The sequence below is a fragment of the Triticum aestivum genome, chromosome 2B, assembly GCF_018294505.1.
Source record: "Triticum aestivum cultivar Chinese Spring chromosome 2B, IWGSC CS RefSeq v2.1, whole genome shotgun sequence".
NCBI classification, from domain to species: Eukaryota; Viridiplantae; Streptophyta; class Magnoliopsida; order Poales; family Poaceae; genus Triticum; species Triticum aestivum.
In genome coordinates, this window is record NC_057798.1 from 334,893,556 (window position 1) to 334,907,933 (window position 14,378).

Here is a 14,378-nt window from a genome sequence, read left to right on the forward strand (position 1 = left end):
GTCTTCAAATATCTCTGGTCCAACTCCGAGCATTTTGTCTACTTCGTCAACTATCGTCAAAAACAACCATAATAAGCAACACGACAAGGCAAAAATAAAAGTGCTTTAAAAAATGTGAGTTGTACTTTTCTAGGATACCTCTGGTCATATGAGGAATGACCAAGGTGATTTCATTGGAAGTGGATCAATGGATATTTCTAAACATTTCGATATGATGGAATCAAGGGGTTTATGGATTTGCAAGAAGTGTACAGAAGAACTATTTGAAAAGTGATCAAAGGCATCCATTTAACAAGGAATAATTTTAGAAGCATCTAGGAGTTGGTTTCACTTGATTTGGAGTTCAAATGAATTTCCTATGAATTTGCAAAGTTGGCTAATATGAAGAAATGGCTCATTATTTTGTGTGGCACATAAAGTATTAGAAAACAAATGTTGAAAGACTAAGTTATGAACTTAGAAGTATCAAGGATTTTGAATCATGGCATTTGGATCAATTTTGAGCTCTCTATAATTTTCTAAAGTTCATCACAAAATTGGAAAATGGGGTTTTATTGGATTTTTGTGAAGAGAGGTGTTCTGGAAAAATGCTCATGCTGCACCAACAGGTAGAGCATGATTTATGGAGTTGCCAGAAATTTGAATCATTCAATTTGGAGTTAATATGAATATTTGGGAGATTTTTCAAATTTCTGGAAAAAGAAAAAGACAAAGGAAGTGTGGGTTATACCTATACCACGCACCGGGCGCAGTATAGCACCGCAGTGCACTGGGCCGACCCAGCGGCTTGTCCACGCGGACGACAGGGCGACGTCGAAGGCGCCCAGGCGGAGTGCGCCTTCGCTGCGGGGATGTGGGAGACGGCGAACTCGCCTCCACTTGCCAGTGTGGCCCGGTGGCTGGGCCACTGATCATCAGGCCTCGCCTGCAGGTTCGTCCTCAACCTCCCGCGCGGACGCGAAGGGAGACAGAGGAGGCGCTAGACGTCGGCCGCAAGTGCTATAGGGCGTCTCCGGCGATGATCCGCCCACCGGCGTGCTCAGCGGGGAGAGACGAACCAGGGAGACAACACCACGGGTGCCTGCGTCACCGGATGGGAGCAAGGCTTCGCCCGCGGTGGACGGTGGCGTCGGGCGAGAGTGGCCATGGCCTAGCAGCTTGCCGGAGGAGAAAGAAGGGTGTGGTCGAGCTCCTCTGGTTCTGGGGGGTCCTGTGGTGCGGTTATAGGGAGAGGAGGGAGTCGGGACGGCGCGAACTTTGGTGATGGATGGCGGCTCGGCTTGGCCTTGGAGGTGGATGGGGGCACGGGAGGAAGAATGGCACGGTCCAGGGGGTCCACGGGAGGGAGAGAGGGCAGTTGGAGACGAGATAGGGATCGGGGGTGGCCTTTATATAGGTGGGTGACGGTCCACCGAGGACTCGTGCGCTGGCGCACTCGTTGCCATCGCCATGGGTCACGGGAGCTCATCGTGGTGTGTCTGGGGCGTTCCTGGATTTGGTCTAGAGCTAGGGGAGAGAAGAGAGAGAGCAGTGGGGCCAGGGGCACCGCGCGTGGGAGTTCGCTCATTGGAGCTCTCGGGCGGCCGGCGCGCGTGTGAGATGGGGCGAGAGGAGGGAGAAGCAGGAGGGGGACAGAGGCGTGGCATGTGGCAGACGTCGAGGCGCATCGTCGGGCGTGCTGGGGAGGCCCGAGGTGGCCAGAGGCGGTCGGAAGGGGGCGGCTACAGTGCGGGAGCGCACTGTAGCGCGCTCCAGAGCGCCTAAATGGCTGGCATGGCCATTTTCTATGCAATGTGGTCATAGCCAAAGATGTCTGGTAGCTCTAGGGGGAAGTAAAGAAGTGGGATATGGCCTTGGATACCCTGGGTGGCCACTGGAGTGAGGAGGGAGGTGAGAAAGGAGAAGAATGCCGCTGTCCAGAAGGGTAAATGGGGATGTTTCCCCCTTCAATCATTGAGTTGAGGCCAGGGAAGAGTTACTGGGGTGCAAGGGGACTCTGAGGGCTGTGGTAAAAGTTGAGCTCAAGGAGAATAGTGTTAGTGGTCAAAATGGTGATTTTTGAAAAGTGGCAGAAGGTGTTTGATAATGGTTTGGGCCAGCAGATGATTTCCAACTGCCATGAGACTCCACAGGGTGAAATGAAACATATAATTAGGGCTTTCCACCAATTTGGAAATTATTTGGGCGAAGTTGCCAATGCTACTTTTGTAAACCCTAGAAATTAGTAGAAATGAACTTGTGTAGATCTAGTTGAGAAAATCACTTCCCCTTGATGAACCACTTTGTGTAGTGGCCTCATTTGGTCATGTGAACATGCTCACAAAAGTTGAGAGCAAAATAAGAAAGTTGACAATGTAAAGTTGTTCAAATTTTGATTCTGGTCAGAGAGGGTTTTGAGGCACTTGGATCAAGATATCCTTTTCTCCAACTTGTGCAATTTGGTCTAGATGCATGATTAGACCATTGGAGCATGTGCACCAAGTTTGAGAACATTTGGACATGTTTGGCAATGTAGAGTTGCTCAAACTTCAAAATGGACATAAATGGTCTTGAAGAGATTTGGTGATGTTATGTTGTTCTCCAAGACATGAGGCTTGGCAAGATCATCTCATATGCCATATGTGACATGCTAGAATTTTCTTGGAATTATTTGAAAATATTTCTTGTAGAAATATTTCAAATCCTTGAAATGGGTAGAAATGGTTTTGGACGCTTTTGTCCAATATTTTCATCATGACCATGTGTTGAAACTCACATATATGGACAATATATGTCCAATGACCTTCCAAGAATTTTGCCAAATATTTTTGAAACAATAAAATATTTTTTCCCTATTAAAGACCATTTCTGGCCTTAAGAAAAAGCTTTTGAATAAAATAGGAAAATAACTTTTAAAATTATATTTTTGTGGTTTCTGGGTATCCTATATCTAATAGGAGTCAAATATATTTTTGGAAAATTTTTGACTGCCCTTAATTAAGTACTTGCAGTGCAAACCTCAATTCAGGGGTTTTTGAAAAACTAATTTTTGAAAATACTATTTGGCCAAATTATTTTTGCAAGAAATTATTTTTATATCCTATACACATTGCATGATCATTGGGAAAGGTTTTTGGATCAAGGAGAAGGAGTATAAGAGTTGGAGGATTTATTTTATTTTTAGAGCACTTGCAAACAACAGACAAAAACTAATCAAGGCAAGGTCCAAAACACTCAAAAGTTTTTGTCAAACCACATTTTATTATGATTGTTAGCTTAAGTGTAGTGGCATGAAAATCAGGGTGTGACAATAACGCATTAAGAAAGATGACATGATGTAGAGGGATAAACTCAAGCAATATGATATAAACCCCATCTTTTTATCCTCGGTGGCAACAATACAATACGTGCCTTGCTGCCCCTGCTGTTACGTGGCAAGATTGAACCCAAAGCTAAGCACTTCTCCCATGGCAAGAAAGATCAATCTAGTAGGCCAAACCAAACTGATAATTCGAAGAGACTTGCAAAGATAACTCAATCATACATAAAAGAATTGAGAGGAGATTCAAATATTTCTCATATATAAACTTGATCATAAACCCACAATTCATCGAATCTCGACAAACACACCACAAAAAGAGTTTACATTGCATTGATCTCCACAAGAGAGGGGGAGAACATATTGAGATCCAAAAAGAGAGAAGAAGACATCTAGCTAATAACTATGGACCCGAAGGCCTATGGTAAACTACTCACAACTCATCGGAGGGGATATGGTGTTGATGTAGAAGCCCTCCGTGATCGATTCCCCCTCCGGCGGAGCGCCGACGAAGGCTCCAAGATGGGATCTCGCGGATACAGAAGGTTACGGTGGTGGAAATTGTGTTTTGTTGGCTCCCCGGATGTTTTCGGGGTAAGTAGGTATATATAGGAGGAAGAAGTACGTCGGTGGCCGCCTGTAAAGCCCAGCAGATAGGGGGGCGCCCAGAGGGGGTGGGTGCGCCCTCCTATCTCCTAGCCGCCTCGCAAGCTTCTTGACTTGCACTCCAAGTTCTTCGGATCATGTTCGTTCCAAAAATCACGCTCCCGAAGGTTTCATTCCGTTTGGACTCCGTTTGATATTCCTTTTTTTCGTAATACTGAAATAGGCAAAAAAAAATAGCAATACGGGCTGGGCCTCCGGTTACTAGGTTAGTCCCAAAAATGATATAAATGTGTAAAATAAAGCTCATAAACATCCAAAAGGGGTAATATAATAGCATGGAACAATAAAAAATGATAAATACGTTGGAGACGTATCAAGTATCCCCAAGCTTAATTCCTGCTCGTCCTCGAGTAGGTAAATGATAAAAACAGAATTTTTGATGTGGAATGCTACCTAGCATAATTCTCAATGTAATTTTCTTTATTGTGGTATGAATGTTCAGATCCAAATGATTCAAGGTAAAAGCTTATAAAACATAAAAATAATAATGCTTCGAAGCATACTAACAAATAATCATGTCCTATGAAAATAGCATAGCCAAAGAAAGCTTATCCCTAAGAAATCATATAGTTAGGCCATGCTTCATTTTCATTACACGAAATACTCCCATCATGCACAACCCCGGTTTCAGCCAAGCAATTGGTTCATACTTTTTAATGCGCTTCAGCATTTTCAACTCTTACGCAATACATGAGCGCAAGCCATGGACATAGCATTATTGTGGTAAATGGTGGTGGTTGTGAGGACAAAAAGAGGGAGAAGATAGTCTCACATCAACTAGGCATATCAACGGGCTACGGAGATTCCCATCAATAGATATCAATGTGAGTGAGTAGGGATTGCCATGCAACGGATGCACTAGAGCTATAAATATATGAAAGCTCAACAAAAGAAACTAAGTGGGTGTGCATCAAACTTGCTTGCTCACGAAGACCTAGGGCATTTTGAGGAAGCCCATCATTGGAATATATAAGCCAAGTTCTATAATGAAAAATTCCCACTTAGTATATGAAAGTGACAACATAGGAGACTCTCTATCACGAAGATCATGGTGCTACTTTGAAGTACAAGTGTGGAAAAAGATATAGTAGCATTGTCCCTTCTCTCTTTTCTCTCATTTTTTTTTTTTATTATTTTTTCTTTTCTTCTTTTTTTTCTTTGGCCTTTTTTTTTCTTTTTGGCCTTTCTCTTTTTTTCTTTTTTTTTCTTTTTAAAGTCCGAAGTCTCATCCCGACTTGTGGGGGAATCATAATCTTCATCATCCTTTCCTCACTGAGACAATGCTCTAATAATGAAGATCATCACACTTTCATTGATTTACAACTCAAGAATTACAACTCAAAGCTAGAACAAGATATGACTCTATATGAATGCCTCCGGCGGTGTATCAGGATATGCAATGAATCAAGAGCGACATGTATGAAAATTATGAAGGTGGCTTGCCACAAATACGATGTCAACTACATGATCATGCAAAGAGCAATATGACAATGATGGAACGTGTCATAATAAACCGAACGGTGGAAAGTTGCATGGCAATATATCTTGGAATGTCCATGGAAATGCCATAATTGGTAGGTATGGTGGCTTTTTTGAGGAAGGTAAATAATGGGTGCATGATAACGGCGAAAGTTGCGCGGTATAATAGAGGCTAGCAAAGTGGAAGGATGAGTGTGCGTATATCCATGGACTCACATTAGTCATAAAGAACTCATATACTTATTGCAAAAGTCTACATGCCCTCGAAGCAAAGTACTACTATGCATGATCCTATGGGAAGGGTTGGTAGGAGTTAACCATCGCGCGATCCCAACCTCCACTCATAAGGAAGACAATCAAAAGAGCACCTCATGCAACAAATTTGTCACACAACTTTTACCATACGTGCATGCTACGGGACTTGCCAACTTCAACACAAGTATTTCTCAATTTCATAATTACCCACTAGCATGACTCTAACATTACTACCTTTATATCTCAAAACAATTATCAAGCATCAAATTAATCATAGCATCCAATTCACTTCCTATGATAGTTTTTATTATACCCAACTTGGATGCTCATCATTCTAGGAGCAAATTTGTAACCAAAGCAAATACCATGCTGTTCTAAAAGACTCTCAAAATAATATAAGTGAAGCATGGGAGACTAGCAATTTCTTCAAAATTAAGCCACTGCCGTGCTCTAAAAGATATAAGTGAAGCACTAGAGCAAAAACTATCAAGCTCAAAAGATATAAGTGAAGCACATAGAGTATTCTAGCAAATTCGAATCAAGTGGGCTTCTCCCAAAAGGTGTGTACAGCAAGGATGATTGTGGTAAACTAAAAAGCAAAGACTAATATAATACACGACGCTCCAAGCAAAACACATATCATGTGGCGAATAAAAATATAGCTCCAAGTAAAGTGTCCAATGAACAAAGACGAAAGAGGAGATGCCTTCCCGGGGCATCCCCAAGCATAGGCCTTTGGCTATCCTTGAATATCTTGGGGTTCCATGGGCATCCCCAAGCTTAGGCTCTTTCCACTCCTTGTTCCATAGTCCATCAAATCTTTACCCTAAACTTGAAAACTTCACAACACAAAACTCAACAGGAAATCTTATAAGCTCCGTTAGTGAAAGAAAACAAAACCACCACATAAGGTACTGTAATGAACTCATTCTTTATTTATTTTGGTGTTAAACCTACTGTATTCCAACTTCTCTATGGTTTATAAACTATTTTACTAGCCATAGATGCATCAAAATAAGCAAACAACACACAAAAAACAGAATCTGTCGAAAACAGAACAGTCTGTAGCAATCTGTAACTAACGCAAACTTCTGGAACTCTAAAAATACTTCAAAAAAAGGAAGTCCTGTAAAATTTGTATATTGATCAGCAGCAACAAGAATCGACACAAAATCACGTTTCTGTGATTTAACAAAACTAATTTTCGTGCGCGCAAAGTTTCTGTTTTTCAGCAGAATCAAATTAACTATCATCGTAGGTTATCCTATAGATTCTACTTGGCACAAACACTAATTAAAAGATAAAAACACATCTAAACAGAAGGTAGATGAAAAATTTATTTTATAACAGCAAGGAAAAATATTGGGTTGTCTCCCAACAAGCGCTTTTCTTTAAAGCCTTTTTAGCTAGGCATTGAGATTTCAATGATGCTCACATGAAAGACAAGAATTGAAGCACAAAGAGAGCGTCATAAAACATGTGACAAACACACTTAAGTCTAACATACTTTCTATGCATAGGCATATTATAAGCAAACAAATTTGCAAGGAAAGAAAAAACTAGCATATGCAAGGAAGAAGAAAGAGACATAGCAATCTCAACATGACGAGAGGTAATTTAGTAACATGAAAATTTCCACAATCATATTTTCCTCTCTCAATATAGTTACATGTGGGATCATAAGCAAATTCAACAAAATATCTATCACATAATATGTTTTCAACACGATCCACATGCATAGAAAGTTGACACTCTTCCAAAATAGTGGGATTAACATTAACTAAAGTCATAGCCTCTCCAAACCCACTTTTATCAAATATTTCATAAGATTGAACATTCTCCAAATATGTGGGATCTAAAGTTGACACTCTTCCAAACCCACTTTCAATATTATTGCAAACACTATTATCAATCATATACTCGTCATGGGGCTTAAATAAATTTTCAAGATCATACAAAGAATCACCCCAATCATGATCATTGTAAGTAGTAGACATAGCAAAACTAGCATCCCCAAGCTTAGGGTTTTGCATATTTTTAGCACAAATGCAATAATGCTTTTTATTCAAGGAGCTATCGTAAATCTCTTCATAAATTTCTTCATCACAATTTTCAGATTCACGAATTTCAAGCAAAACCTCATAAAGATAATCTAGTGCACACAACTCACTAGCAATTGGTTCAACATAATTGGATCTCTTAAAAAGATTAGCAAGTGGATGAAGATCCATAAACTTCTAGCAAGCAAAGATGCAAGCAAAAAGAAGGCACATGGAGACACAAGATCGAATGGAAGAGGGGCGAAGAAAAGGCAAAGGTGAAGTGGGGGAGAGGAAAACGAGAGGCAAATGGAAAATAATGTAAATGCGAGCGAGATGAGTTTGTGATGGGTACTTGGTATGTCTTGACTAGAGCGAAGACCTTCTCGGCAACGGTGCTAGAAATCCTTCTTGCTACGTCTTGAGCTTGCATTGGTTTTCCTTGAAGAGGAAAGGGTGATGCAGCAATAGTAGCGTAAGTATTTCCCTCAGTTTTTGAGAACCAAGGTATCAATCCAGTATGAGGCTCCTCAAAAGTCCCACGCACCTACACAAACAAACAAAGAACTCGCAACCAACGCAATAAACGGGTTGTCAATCCCTTCATGGCCACTTGTGAAAGTAAGATCTGATAGAGATAATATGATAAGATAAATATATTTTTGGTATTTTATAATATAGATGCAAAAATTAAAGATGCAAATAAAAGTAGATTGAACGCTTATATGATAAAAGATAGACCCGGGGGCCATAGGTTTCACTAGTGGCTTCTCTCAAGATAGCAAAAGTATTACGGTGGGTGAACAAATTACTGTCGAGCAATTGATAGAAAAGCGAATAATTATGAGATTATCTAGGCATGATCATGTATATAGGCATCACGTCTACAACAGGTAGACTGACTCCTGCCTGCATCTACTACTATTACTCCACACATCGACCGACTCCTGCCTGCATCTAGAGTATTAAGTTCATAAAGAACAGAGTAATGAATTAAGAAAGATGACATGATGTAGAGGGATAAACTCAAGCAATATGATATAAACCCCATCTTTTTATCCTCGATGGCAACAATACAATACGTGCCTTGCTGCCCCTGCTGTCACTGGGAAACGACACCGCAAGATTGAACCCAAAGCTAAGCACTTCTCCCATGGCAAGAAAGATCAATCTAGTAGGCCAAACCAAACTAATAATTCGAAGAGACTTCCAAAGATAACTCAATCATACATGAAAGAATTCAGAGGAGATTCAAATATTTCTCATAGATAAACTTGATCACAAACCCACAATTCACCGGATCTCGACAAACACACCGCAAAAAGAGTTTACATCGAATAGATCTCCACAAGAGAGGGGGAGAACATTGTATTGAGATCCAAAAAGAGAGAAGAAGCCATCTAGCTAATAACTATGGACCCAAAGGTCTGTGGTAAACTACTCACAACTCATCGGAGGGGCTATGGTGTTGATGTAGAAGCCCTCCGTGATCGATTCCCCCTCCGGTGGAGCGCCGGCGAAGGCTCCAAGATGGGATCTCGCGGATACAGAAGGTTAGGGTGGTGGAAATTGTGATTCATTGGTTCCCCGGATGTTTTCGGGGTACGTAGGTATATATAGGAGGAAGAAGTATGTCGGTGGCCGCCTGTGGGGCCCAGGAGATAGGGGGGCGCCCTCCTATCTTTTGGCCGCCTCAGAAGCTTCTTGACTTGCACTCCAACTTCTTAGGATCACGTTCGTTCCAAAAATCACACTCCCGAAGGTTTCATTCCGATTGGACTCCGTTTGATATTCCTTTTCTTCAAAATACTGAAATAGGCAAAAAAACAGCAATACGTCTGGGCCTCTGGTTAGTAGGTTAGTCCCAAAAATGATATAAATGTGTAAAATAAAGCCCATAAACATCCAAAAGGGGTAATATAATAGCATGGAACAATCAAAAATTATAGATACGTTGGAGATGTATCAACACCGTGTAGGCCTATGCTGATACGTTGGGGGTGCTGTGGGTGCGATGGCTGTCGGCGGCGGGGAAGAAGACTTTAAACGACAGATGGCCGAGTCGGGGATAAATCCTGTTGCCGTGGACGAGGCGGTCATAGGAGCGGCAACGGCAAGGTGGACGATGGCGCTGATGAAGCGAGAGGAGGTGATGAAAGGATCCTGGTCCAGCACCGTGGATGAGAGACGTCCATCTCTTGCAGTGGACGACGGAGTAGGGGTAGCAGCTCCCGCAAGGTGGAGGATGGGGTGGCGGACGGAGGAGGCTGGCCGCAGTGTGGAGGTTGTCGTGCCGCCGACGGTGTATGAATGGGGAAATGGAGGGGAGGTGGGATCTCAAACTTTGGGACGCGCTTCTCCGAAATGTGGGATAGTTACGAACTTATCCCCCGTTTAAAATTTCAGACATCGCGCCTGTTGGGGATAGGACTGTAATCTCGCATCTCCCAAATATTTCCCGGTAACAATTTCGGGCGAGGAGAGGGTGTTTTGCCGCCCACAGTTGGCGCCCACAGTGTATGAACGGGGCTGACAGGTAGGGAGGTTGTGTCATGTCTGAGGGAAGTTACACATCTGCCCCTATTTAAAATACTAGCCTACATCGATTTCGGACGAGGAGAGTTTGTTTTGCCGCCCACTGTCTATGAATGGGGAAATGCAGAAAGAGACACATGTCTTCTGGACGAGCTTGAATCAAATGTGTTTTGCCGCCCATGTTTGGCGCCCACCGTGTCTGAATGGGCTCAGAGGCCGTCGTGTCACGTCTGATTGAAGTTACTAGTCTACCCCTATCGATAGCAGTGTAAATCTGGTCGATAAGGATGTGAAGTGTCAGGGGTAGATAGTAATTTCCATGTCGCAAACACTTGCTTCGGGCAGCCGACAAATTATAGTGGGTGTTTAGCCGCTTTGTTCAAAACTTGGGAGAATTAGCATTCACGTTTGCCCTGGGCCCTGGCAAACTAAATTCAAATCCAATTTGTATTCGATTATGAATATCCAAAGATAATTGTATGTTTTGTTATTTATTTCTTCAAAATCACAACAAAGATTTATTCCACCTTTGTATATGATTATGATTTAGAAATGTTGTCATCTTCGAATTCAGTAGGTTGGACACACTCTGAGTCAAATAGTTATTTCATCCAATACAATATGCTCACATGAAAAACAGTTCACCTTATGTCAATCATACAAGTACCGAGGATTACCTCGCCTAAGAAATTCGGATCATTACAACACATGGACAACATAGGGGGTCTTGCAACATAATCCATTCAGAGACATGACACAACATGCAAGTACAATAATCTAATGACAATTTCAATTGGTATCTAAAGAAGAACCAGGATTACCCTGGGCTTCAGATAGCAGAAACAACAAGACCTCCTCCATCTTCAAATGCAACATTCTTACTTCCTCCAATTCTTGGGTTGCTTGCATAATGCGTGCCTCTAATTCCGTAATTTCCAGCCTCAAGATAAAGATTACCTCATTCATGGCAGCCACACCATCTCTTTGTACCACTAGTAGAGCCTCAAGCACTATAATATATGTGCTCAAACTGCTCTCCGGCGGTGTTGCCTCTAAACTGCTGCTATCTGGTAACATGGATGGCGCACTGATACCACAAATAGATTCTGGGGTTGTACATTGTGACCTAGTGTGAACGACATCCTGAAAGGTTTCCGCTGGACATAAGTAAGAGTTAGTTATCGTATGATCCAGGCAGTAAGCTTACATGGTAAACGACAGATGAATTATTGCCGAGCATGGCAAGCTATATTTAAATGGTTCGAAGCAACATCAGCCGAAAAGAAATTAAAATGGTAAGATGAAACTAGGGATGTAAGTGGCAAATGAACGACATCCGCCAGTCCCATCTAGTTAGTTTTTGCTAGCTCCCTAGTTCATTTTCCTCAAAAAACAAAAACTCTTTTGAACTATCATACCACTAGTGGACTTTAATCGGGATTAAATAGGACCCAGTTGGCATCCCTAGTTGAAAAGGGAGTGTACCACCGCTATATCTAAGTTGCCAAGGCATCTAAGCAGTTGAAATAATTTGAGAAAGCACTTAACAGTGTAGCCTCATATAAACTACAAAGACAGTCTTGTGATGAAGTTGAGAGGAAAAGTTAAGGACTCAAATGAAATAGGCATGCATTTCTTTACGATAGTACATCAGGCATTGCTGACATATTGGCCAACTCAGGTATAGCATAACAACAAACAAGCATTCGAATCAAGCAATACAACAAAGTAGACAACTGAACTATTTGTAATTCGGAAGGATTTCAGGCTGAGGGCACAAGCCAAGAAAGCAGCCCACTCGCATTACATTTCACATGTACTAAAACACACTGGCTTAGCATATGTTGCTGTGAAGCCTCGCTGTTGTTGCAATGTTCTTTAAAGATATCGTCAGCATCTCGTGGTTGCAAATCTAGTTGTTGTAGTTTATTCTGCACCCTCTATTTAGGTAAAATTAATTTTAATCGCATGCACTGGTCCAAATTGATGATCTATGGTTCATCTAAACTAATGAAAGAAGGGTGTGTGCATACACGACAATATATCTGATTCCCTCTATTTTTATGCTTGTTCGAGGTGCCAGCCCCAAAAGAATAAATATTTTGCCTGATGGGGTTGACAGCTCCATAATTAATAGAAGCATCAAATTAGTCATGCAACTTGGGAAGATCAAGAACACACAAACAAGTAATGAATAGAGGCTCGGAGCAGTGATGTAATAGCTAGCATCAGAAAATGTAGGGTAAAACAAACAAAAAGCAGCGGAACCACATGCTAGTTTGCTGATGTGTAATTAAGCATAGAGAACATTAAGCAGTCTGATGGAACCAACAGGTGGCATCATAACAACACCATTATCATAAATATAGCATTCAAGAAGTAAAATAGTAGGCAGTGATATCTAGGAAGTACAATAATACTCCCTCCGTTCCAAAATATATGACTCAACTTTGTACTAACTTCAGTACAAAGTTAGTACAAAGTTGGGTCATCTATTTTGGAACGGATGGACTACTTAGGACAAAACTAAAGCATATTAACTATATGTGCAATGGTATGTAATTTAGCACATGTAACATGTTCACTGCCAGATGTATGGCCCTACAGGTGCAAGCAGAATAATGCGTCTCATCAAAAACTGAATGATGCCCTGAAGAAATTCTAAGGTGCGGTGCTTATGCTAGGAAAGTGAACATAGGCGCCGACCGTTGGATAATAGTACCTGATTCTCGGCGGCGTATGGGTATCGTTGTCATACTTGATAGCTAAGTATCGTTGATGGTGCTCGTGTTGCTGTTGAGTTTGGGCCGGCTGTCGCCGTTGCTGAAGCGGCTCCGGTTCTACGATTGCGGCGCCTATCGACATACAAGAAAGCTCATCTGTGGTAAGTGAACAGTTGCACGATAAAGGGAAAAACAGAAGGAGTACAAATTGAAATAACCTGATGAGGATACGGCATCGGTAAAGCAGGGCCGGTGGAGTTGAATATGGCGTCCGTGGAGTGGGTCTGGTGTTATGGACGAAGGCTTCGGCGGGCACGTTGTACAATGCTTTTAGTGAGGCGGATCTATTGCGGCGGACGAGGGCTTGTATGAAGGGCCAGCAAAGGGGCGGACGAGGGAGTCAGTGAAGGGCCTACACTGTGTTGGACGAGGGTGCCGGTTAAGCAGATCCGGTGCGGTGGACCATAATGGCAGTCAAGGAGATCTGGAGCAGTGGACAAGCCAGTCGCTGAAGCAGCTCCGGTGAAGTGGTGAGTTGGTAGTTGGGGGTTCCAAGGTGCGGAAGCTAGATCCGGCGGGGTGTGAGGTCCACCGCTGCGGCGAAGGACTAGATTCAGCGGCTTGCCGTGGTTGGGGGGTGGGGAGGGGAAGGGGAGGGGCTCTGGGGAAGAATGTTGGGGGCAAAGAGGGGAAAACAATGGAGTTACCAAAGAAGCCCTTTTCCGTTCATGTGGCAGGGGTAAAACAGGAATATCGCAGGGCTAAACTTTCGGGCGCGTGATATTTTGATGTGAGCGGGACGTTTGAAAGCTTTTGGCACCTAAAATTATAAGTGTTCTGCTCTTGTACGGCCGACTATGATATCATGGCCGACAATTTGTTTGTTTTTCACGCAAACAAAAGTGCAAGTTTTGAAATCAATGTCTCCAACTCGAAATTTAGATTGTCCATTCAATTCAAATATGGATCATTGAGCTACTACAAGCAAATGCCATCATACGGTCCAATTCAAATGAAATTCCAAATGTGTTTATCCTAAATATGATGACAAAAGCAAAAATGTGTATGTGTATGAATAAAGTGGATGATTATAAAGTTTGAACATGCCCGTATGTGTATATCTCTAGGTTTGGTATATGAATTTGAAATCACGAAATCCCGGCTTAAAAAATGTACCTCCGTTTAAATGAATTACAAAAGATAATGATGGAGTTGAATTCCAAAATTCCAATCTTAGGTTTGTAATTCTGGTACATCAAGGTATATCACGCATGTTCAAAAGTACGTTATCTCATAGTCCAAACTGTGAAACAAATTGATCAACCATGAGTGCACAATATCTCAATTATGCTAAAGTCCCTCAAATATAGACACCTCACTCTT